General features: G+C 44.8%; 1 long non-coding RNA gene across 1 annotated transcript; it reads right to left on the reverse strand.

Moving 5' to 3' along the window:
- Window positions 1-573: 573 nt before the first annotated feature.
- On the reverse strand, window positions 574-3836 carry LOC111826832. The gene is made up of 2 exons (XR_002830267.1): window positions 3180-3836; window positions 574-2907 (listed from the first exon to the last, which is right to left on the reverse strand). It is a non-coding gene; the product is annotated as an uncharacterized LOC111826832 (long non-coding RNA).
- Window positions 3837-8956: the final 5120 nt, after the last annotated feature.

Here is an 8956-nt window from a genome sequence, read left to right on the forward strand (position 1 = left end):
CACCAAAGGATCTGAGACAAGAAGTAACAATTATTTATTTTCCCAAACAAATTTGTTTTTCTAAAGGTATTTTAGAATACAGTATTTTTAAAGTATAATATATTCAGGCAACGATAACAAATGAATTACCTACATTTGCACTGAAAAGTTCTGAACATTGTTGCAAACAGAGTCACAAGTCTCCATTCCTCCTGACCTCTGGCTCTTATGACAGTTTATAAGAAATCTGGAAACTTCAAAGAGAAGAAACCATCAGCAATAGAGAATTGATGAATTTTAGAGCCAGAAGGTACTCCAGAGACCCCCCCTTATTTTGCAAGTATTTTTAAAGAGAGGCCAAGAGAGATGCCATGGCAAGGCCAAGGTTACCAGAATTAGCAGCAAAGACAGACTGGAACCCACAAGCTCTTCCCACCGCACTGTGTGGCTGCTTGTTTATTACTCAAATAAGAATCCTAATTTCTGGACTTGGCACTTTTCACAATATTAAGTAGATTGCAAAAGAGCAATGAACGTTAGAAGAGAAATGTAAAAGAGGAAAAGGATCAAAAATAAGAGTCCAAACTAATCAAAGACAGTTTTTGGCAAATAGAACTTTATTTTTCAGGTTTTCCCCTTAGTTAATGGCCTCCAATGTGACTGTTTCTTCTGATGCTTTATTTTGATATTTCCATAGGCGTCTGTAAACTGAGACTTTGTTCAAAGTCAGACAAGTTTTCTACGGGTTAGTAATTCTTGTTCAAGGCACATATTTCAAGATGTAGACCCACATCCCTCTCTGGCCTCCTGAAGGTAGAAGAGTTTGAAGCAAGAGGTACAGAAGACCGGTCCTCTCCCCATGCTGCAGGCCCGTGTGCAAGACAGGACCCCTGGCTCTATGCTAGAAGCGAGCACCTGAGGATCCTTTGAGTCTATATTTGGAAATACCATTCCAACACCGAAGGCTGAAATATGCTGCATAGTCTACAGGTGTGCCAGGCAGCTGTAGCAGCAGTGCCCTCTGCATTTGTACTACCACCTTGGAGCTTGAGAGCCAAGATTCAGTCAGCAGCACTAGCCAAGCATGTGTTTCTTCTGCATTTCTGGGTGAAGTGTTCCACTGTACTTTCCTCTGGACAAATGGGGCAGAGGGCACTGAGATTTTAAATGCCAGCGGAGCTTATCTGAAACAGGAGTAAGGGATGTCTCAGCCAGGGTCACTGTCCAATCTGGATGCAGCAACAGATACAGAAACTGTACACTTAAGTTCTGCAGTGAATCCAGAAGACAGTGCTTCCTGCTGCTCGGAACAACCACAGAAGAGACTGGACTCGAGCTGGACTGTGTGTCAGCTAGGAAAGCGACGACCATCCCCAGCAGGGGCAGATGTTGCAACTAAGTCTTCAGAAATAGGAGCTTGGCCAAGACTTGGGCACACAGAGATGGAAACAAGTCCTCAGGCATTCAAAAATCAGTCAGGTGGCCCAGGAACAAGACCATGGTCGGGGAAGCTCAGAAGGAGGAGCCCAGAGCTTGGAAGTTGGCTGAGAGCCAGCCTGTAGGTAAAAAATATGAGGCCCATGGTCAAGGTCAACCCAGCCTACAGGTGATCACTTCTGACTTAAAGGGGCCAAGCTCATCAAGACAGTCACTGGTATGTCTTCTACAGCCAAAATCCTCTGAAATTGTCTTGGGATCTTCTCAAATAGATCCAGAACTCTACCAATATCTGGAGTAGAGATAAGGGCTCCCAGAACTGAGTTATCTTCCTAAGCTGTGAAACTACACTTTACACTTGTTTGAGATCCTCAATAATTACTCTCCTGAATAACTTCTTTATTTTGTTTTAAACTCCCACAAGGACATCACTACTCTACCTTTATCTAGTTTTTTCAAGTCTCTCAGTGTCTTTTATAGACTTAGCCAATTTTTTCAATCCCTTAGTAAAGGCCCTAACATAGTTCAGTGTCCTTTTGTAGTATTTATACATTTCTCCTATCTTTATATAACTTCTTTTTACTTCCTATGCTGCTCTAATTCTAGAATCTATTATGTTTTTTAGATCCTATTTTGCTTATCTATCTCCTGGAGTGTATCCAACTTATAAAAATCTACTAAAAATATTTTTATGACATCAACAAATTTAGGCTACAGGATGCATTAGATGAGGATATTTTTCTCCAAGTTGCTTTCACATCACTTGCAAGGTAACTTGTCAAAACAAATACTTTACCACACCTTTTTTCTGTAAGACATTCTATATGCCATACATGGTGGTTCTATTTTCAATGCTCTAGAAATACAGAAGGTGGCTGAAGAGTCATTATCATGGAGTCCATGGTTCCTTCCCTCTGTGTGAGTGATCAACCACCCATCAGCAAGTCCTGCAAAAGATCCTCGCTCTTTCTGGATGCTTCCATTGCCCAGGCACATCCTCACCCTAAAGAGGTTTTCCACGTGCCTCCTGGACCCAGCTGATGTGCACATGGAACCTGACCAACGTCCACTTTTAGGCACTCATCCCAGCATGCCAGGAGAACAGTGCTCTTTTTTTAACCCTTCTCATCTTCAAGTGTCGTCTTCTCTATGATGTGTTTTGAATACATCTAAGAGGACTGTGGTCAATTTGCATTTGTTGCTGGTGTGGTCCAATGAGGATGCTATGGTTTCAGACACAGGAGCAGCAGGAATTAGGGAACTGGAGTGCTAGAAAGAGGTGCTGGTGCTCTCTCCATGATGCACCTTCTCTCATCATGAAGAATCGTTTGATGCAGCAGAGGCGTCCGTGCACGCATAAGCGCTCAGCCGTCCTCGTCTCCATTAGACAGGCCGGTTTCCTCCGATGGCATTTGGAAGTCATGCTTCTCCTCCTTTGGAATAACCTGCAGTGGGGAAGGGCTTTATGTGCGGAAAGAAGGTTCCATTTTGCTAAGGAGAAAAAGGATGAAAGTATGGTTAGTGCCTGTCTACTTTCTAGAGTTTCTCCTCCATGGCATGTAACTCTGATAACAGCCCCTCCACTTTTTCACTAAGTGGTGTCCCAGCTCTGAAGGCCCCACCTCAGGAGTAAGACTGGGAGTTCGTTTGCCTCAGCACGGATTCACAATAATTCAAACATAATTTACATCCATTATGGAACTATGCCACTGGAGCTAAATGAAGCTATAGCATTCAGATTTTAGATAAACGTAAACTCTTACCTCTCAGCAAGGAGACATCTCTTTTTCCTTTGGTGAATCTCAAAGGGAAGGGCCACAAGGAGCTGAGTCCCAACTTCCTTCCAACTCCCAGGCCTTCACGCCCGCTCTTACTCCTGCCTCTCCTGACCACGCGAGGCAGTGAGCTCCTTGTTTTACAAACTCCACAGGTTCCAGTGAGCATCCAGTCCACCCAGACTTTACGGCCTAGTTAGGAGGACTGGAACTTATCCTCCAACCTGTGGAGCAAAATTCAACAAGAAGAAGCCCACAGGAACACATTGATTTTCCCATCCCAGCCCCCTCTCAGTGACTGGCCGCCTGCCCTGAAGGCACAAACGCAGGCAGCCAGAACATCTGAGAGAGGGGCCTGGCTCTGTGCACGACTCCAAGCCACCCAGCACCATGGGCCGTCAGGAAGCAGGGTTCTACATTATTTTCAGATACGATTTAGAGGAGGCACAATACAGCTTCCAATATTTGAACAAGAAACCTTAAACAGCTTATTTTATGCTTAAATCAAACAATTTCTCGACCCAAAAGATGTCCATCTTTCAACCCCTTTCCGTCATTTTCTGGGCCTCCAGCCTCTGGGGACTCCTCAGAAATGGAAAGGTTATCTGGCAGCACTGAAGCCTGTGGTTCTGACCTTCAGAAGCAGTTCATAGCTGGAGAAAGGGAAGAATGGGTGAAGTTGTAAGACAGGGGAAGCTGTCAGGCTTTGATGAGGATGCCCACAGGCCTAGACAATGAAATGCTCTGGGAGGTGTGCAAATAGCTCTCACTTCTGGGAGCCAGAGGATATCATCGATGTTTTTGGTAAAGTGCATGAGGCCATCTGAGACTCAGCACGTGTTTCTGTGCTATAGATGCAAATCTGTCTCTACCCTGACCTGGAATAAAGCGTAAATTGGGAGCCAAAGGGAAGGAAGAAAGAAGAAAGAGCAGTGCTGAGGAGGGAGCATCACCCTGGGGGCAGAGAATGAGCTGGCAAGGTGGTCTCAGATCATATGTTATTAAGTACAATTTACAGTTTATTGGAATTCCAATTATTACAATCTATTTCCCTCCCAAAGGAATTTCTAGAGCCATCCAAAAGTACTAACAATAATATATGGTGTTTGTTGAGTCCTAGTAAATGGGTCTAATTCCTCACAATAATTATAAATATGAGCATTCACCACAAGTACAATAATCACCCTGCAACACCCAAGGGTCAAATTTACTTGAAGTCCAGCTTTGTCCAGTATCTGCTACTTTGTTTGTTGTGGGGAGGTGCTTATGATTCTTTTGGTGATAAAATACACACAACATAGAATTTAGCATTTTAACCCGTTTTAAGTGAACACTTCGGAGCCATTAAGTACATTCACATAGATGTGATCCTTCCATCCTCAGAACTTTTTCATCTTCCCAAACCGAAACCTGCATTACTTTTCCCACAGTCTGTGAGCCACCCCAAAGAATGAAGACTCCACCTATCTCCTGGGAAAGATTCTAAAATGTAATAGTATATAGCATTCTAAGATTCACAAAATGTTCTTCCTCAGTGTTCACATAAACCTCAGATGCCTTTTGTAAAAGAGAGACTTATCCTGGCCGGTGTGGGTCAGTAGTTAGAGCATCAGCCCATGCACCGAAGGGTTGAGGGTTCGATCCCCAGTCAAGGACATGTACCTGGGTTGGGGTTCACTCTCTGACTCCGGTTGGGACACATGCAGGAGGCAACTAGTCAATGTGTCTCATATCAATCAATCACTATCTCTCCTTCTCTCTCCTCCCTCCCTTCCAACTCTCTCTGAAAAGCAATGAAAAAATATCCTCATTGAGGATTACCAAAAAAAAAAAAAAAAAAAGGGAGAAGATCAAAGCTCAGAAACGAGACAGACTTGCTCAAACAGAACAGTGACCATGGGTGTGACTGGGGGAGGCCTGCAGTGTGCACCCCTTTGCACCTCACCTTCTCAGCACTGAGAAGGAGGAAGAACGTCCTCCAAGGGCAGAGCTGCCTCTTGTCCACCCTCTGCTTTGTGGTATTCTCACTGCTTCAGAGAAAAACAGCCAGAACTGCCCAGTGGCCCAGAAAAAGAAGGCAGTTCTTACACAGCAGTCACTGCAAAAGCCAGTGGGGGTAGTTCAGCACCATCTCCCCTCTCCTTCTTCACTTGTATCAAAGCAAACCAATGCCCCAAGTTCGCCATAACACGTTCCCCATTCCCCTCTCCCTGCCCTCTTCCCAAGCACACCATCCTCTATTTCTGATGACCACTTTAGCCATATTTCTTCTGCATAAAAATGGGAACAACCTGGAGATCCTGCCTGGTGTGATTTATCTTTCCTGAGCCTTGTAGGATGACTCTACCCACAATTTCCCATCATGCCCCACATGTTTCATGGGCCAGCCACCTCCATCCAAATGACCAGGAGCTTCCAAGAGTCAATTTGCCCTTGGTAGTTCTTTGCAAAACTGCATCACAAGTGACAAGTGCAAACTTCTTATCACAATTAGAACCACAGTGGGGTTGCAGTACTAAAAACATAGAGAGATATAGTCATCCACGCATTAGATCCCCTAAATTTCTGAGATACACTGTATTCATTCATCCACAACAAGTGGATAGCTTAAAACAATAGAAATTTATTCTCTCACAGTTCATACTAGAAGTCCCAAATCAAGGCGTCAGACCTACATTTCCTTGCCTCATCCCAGCTTCTGGTGGCTCCTGAAAATCCTTGGCATTCCTGGGCTCCTCGCGACATCTCTAAGTGTTCTCTGCTCTTTTCATAAGGACACCACTCATTGAATTTAGAGCCCATCCTAATTCACTATGACCTCACCTCACCTTAACTAATTATATCTACAAAGACACTATTTCCAAATAAGGTCATAGTCTGAGGTTTTAGATAGACATGAACTTTCAGAGGATACTTAACCCATACACTCACCTTCCATCTCCAAGGTGTGTTATATCCAATGTCTTGTTTTCCTTGTTTGTTTTGTTTTTGCCTCTAGCATCTGTTCCATTTCAATCCTGCTCTTGACCACTGCCTTGTTGGAAATCTTTCTGAAGCATCTGCCTTCATCCTCCCCCATCCCTTTAAACATCTCCAGACTACACTATAAAATGGGTGTATGAACACCAGGCCAAGAAAGACATAATACTAAGTTGTCCAGAGAGGGCTCATTATTTCAAGTGCCCATCTCTGCCCATTCACGCAAGAAGCAGTGTGTGCATCTCACATTCTGCCTTGCCTGGAGGCTACAGGAATTCCCATCTCCAGGGGCTTGGCAGACATTAGATAAATGGGCTACTGCATAGCCAGATGAGAAGAGAAGGCAGAGCCAGGTACTGAAAGAGGGACTGGATTTGAGCAGGTGGCAGAGCAGAACATAGGAACAACCTGGGAAGAGGCATGGAGGTTCAGATAAGCCTGGAATCCTCAGGGGACTGTGAGCAGACTTCATCTGACCAGACTGCGGGCTCTGCTGCAGAGGGTATGATCAGTGACGGTTGTAAAAGCAACTGTTTGTGGATGTGAACCTGATCCTGCAGGGCCTTGAGTCCAGGCCAAAAGGATCCATTAAGGGTTTCTAAGCAATTGTGAAGTTTGACTAAGTGGTGTTCAGGGAAGCCAGATCTAGTTGGGTGTGCGTGATGGACTAGGGGGGAGTAGGGAACTGGCAAGGAAGCCCTGGCTAGCAGCCCAGTTAAAAAGACAGACTCCATGGCCAGAGCTTTATTCCTCCACTATCAGTGAATCCCCATCCATTGCCATAACCTTCCTCCAGACACTGCAATCAATACAGCCATCCCGACACAGTGGGGCCTCCAGCCCTCCCTTCCCATTAGCGTGATGAGTTGCAGAGGGCATGTCAGGGAGAGCTTTCAGTGAATTCCAGGAATGGAGATCCCCTTCAGACAAAAATCCCCGGAGAGGAGCTCGGGAGTGCTTTGCAAATCAACACATGAATGCTTCTTATGGGCAAGGGCCTGTCCAAAGGGGGCAGAACCACCATCTTAGCTCAGATCCAGCTTCATCCCACTGCCATGGTCCCCTAGGAGTGGCGCTGGCATCCAGGAGGCAGCAAAGAGGCCCCAGCTCAGGCACTGCTTTGCACTGGAGGCCACCAGACAGGTTATTAGCATCTCCCCATTACTGGAGCTTCTTGGAAAGGGCAGGTGCTCTCTCCCATAAGGCTCTGTCAGGATCCTGGGTCCTTCCAGTCATCAGACACAAACTCAGGGTGAAACAGCACTTTCTCCATCTTCCTCATTCACCCACAAAAAATCCTTTGCTTGGAAAATGAAGGAGCAGAAGGAGGGGTGGGAAAATACACTGGGGACAGGAGCAAGTTGAGAGTGTGGTGGGAAAAGTAATTTCTGAAATCCACAAGGCACATCTTTGAGCCTCTTTTCTTGCATTAGGCCTTCCTAGACAAACATGAGCAGAAGAAGGTGAGCTCCAAGGAGCAGGAGCACGGCTGGCTCCTTTGCTTTCTCTTCTCCTTAAGAAAAGATTTGTACACCATCACAGAAGCTCCGACTAGCTCCACAACCATAGCCGCCCTTGCCTAGCTGTGGACCAGCCCAGAGCAACAGGGCTCAGGAAAGAGCCTGAGGCAGGGGCACCCTCAGGGTTAAGGGGCCTGCATGGAATTTACTGAATGCAGCCAAGACAAAGGGGAGAAAAGGCACACTCTTCACTTCCTCCTCTATTGGACTGAAAGTCCAAGCTTCGCCAGAAATAGATGGTACACAGGACAGCAGTCCACAAGGAAAATGACCCTCCTTCAGATGTTTTCCCATTTTTATTCTTTTTATTGATTTGAGAGAGAGAGGGGAAAAACATCAATTTCTGTTGTCCCACTTACTAGTATTTATGCATCCATTAGTTGACTCTTGTATGTGCCCTGATCTGGGATCAAACCTGCAACCTTGGCATATCAGGGTGATGCTCTCATCAACTGAGCTACCCGGCCAGGGCCTATTTTCCCATTTTTAGCAGTCAATCTAATTTGAAAGACGTAACAACTTCCACCTCCTTTATTTCTGAAGGGAGATGTGAACGGCCGATCTGTTTGAACTAAAATTAAACTCCCTCTGTGTTTAACTTCTTGGTGGGATTCGTATATTGAATCTGACTCACACTTTTGATGTGGAAAGGTTTTATTAACATAACTACTTCTCCCAGCCCACCCCCATTGGGATTCATGGCACTTGCCCAAGGTACATTTGGGCTATTTCTATGTTACCTTAAATGCTGGCATGGATTAATGTTGCATGACAAGCACATTCACGGATTCTAAGAGAAGTTCCTGGCTGTCTTTGGGTAACAATTATGAAGCAAAATTGACAGTGAGAAGCAGCCTGTTTAGACAAGCAAAGACCCCCCAGCTTGGGGGAATCTGGACACCCGGGATCTTATCACACCACTGTCTGTGTGATCCAGTCACTTGCCTCCTCAGGTTCTTGGATCTCTCATCTGTAAAATGAGATTGATAGTCTCACACAGTTCTCAATTCTCTTTCAGCTCTGACTTCCTGTGATTGTAAAAGACATTTAAAAATATCTCCAGGGAGAGAAATCTCACAATATTATTTAGCCATGAGATGACTGGACTAATGATATCTAATATCTCTGAGTTCTGAAAGTCTGTTATTCTATTATATATACAATGGTTTTGTAATGTGAAAAGATTAATTCTAAAATTTTTAAACAAACAAAACAGAGGAGTCTTTTTTAAATGCCAATTTTAAAAGAACAGATGTTTTAAAAAAG

Source organism: Myotis lucifugus, unplaced genomic scaffold (genome assembly GCF_000147115.1).
Source record: "Myotis lucifugus unplaced genomic scaffold, Myoluc2.0 scaffold_105, whole genome shotgun sequence".
NCBI classification, from domain to species: Eukaryota; Metazoa; Chordata; class Mammalia; order Chiroptera; family Vespertilionidae; genus Myotis; species Myotis lucifugus.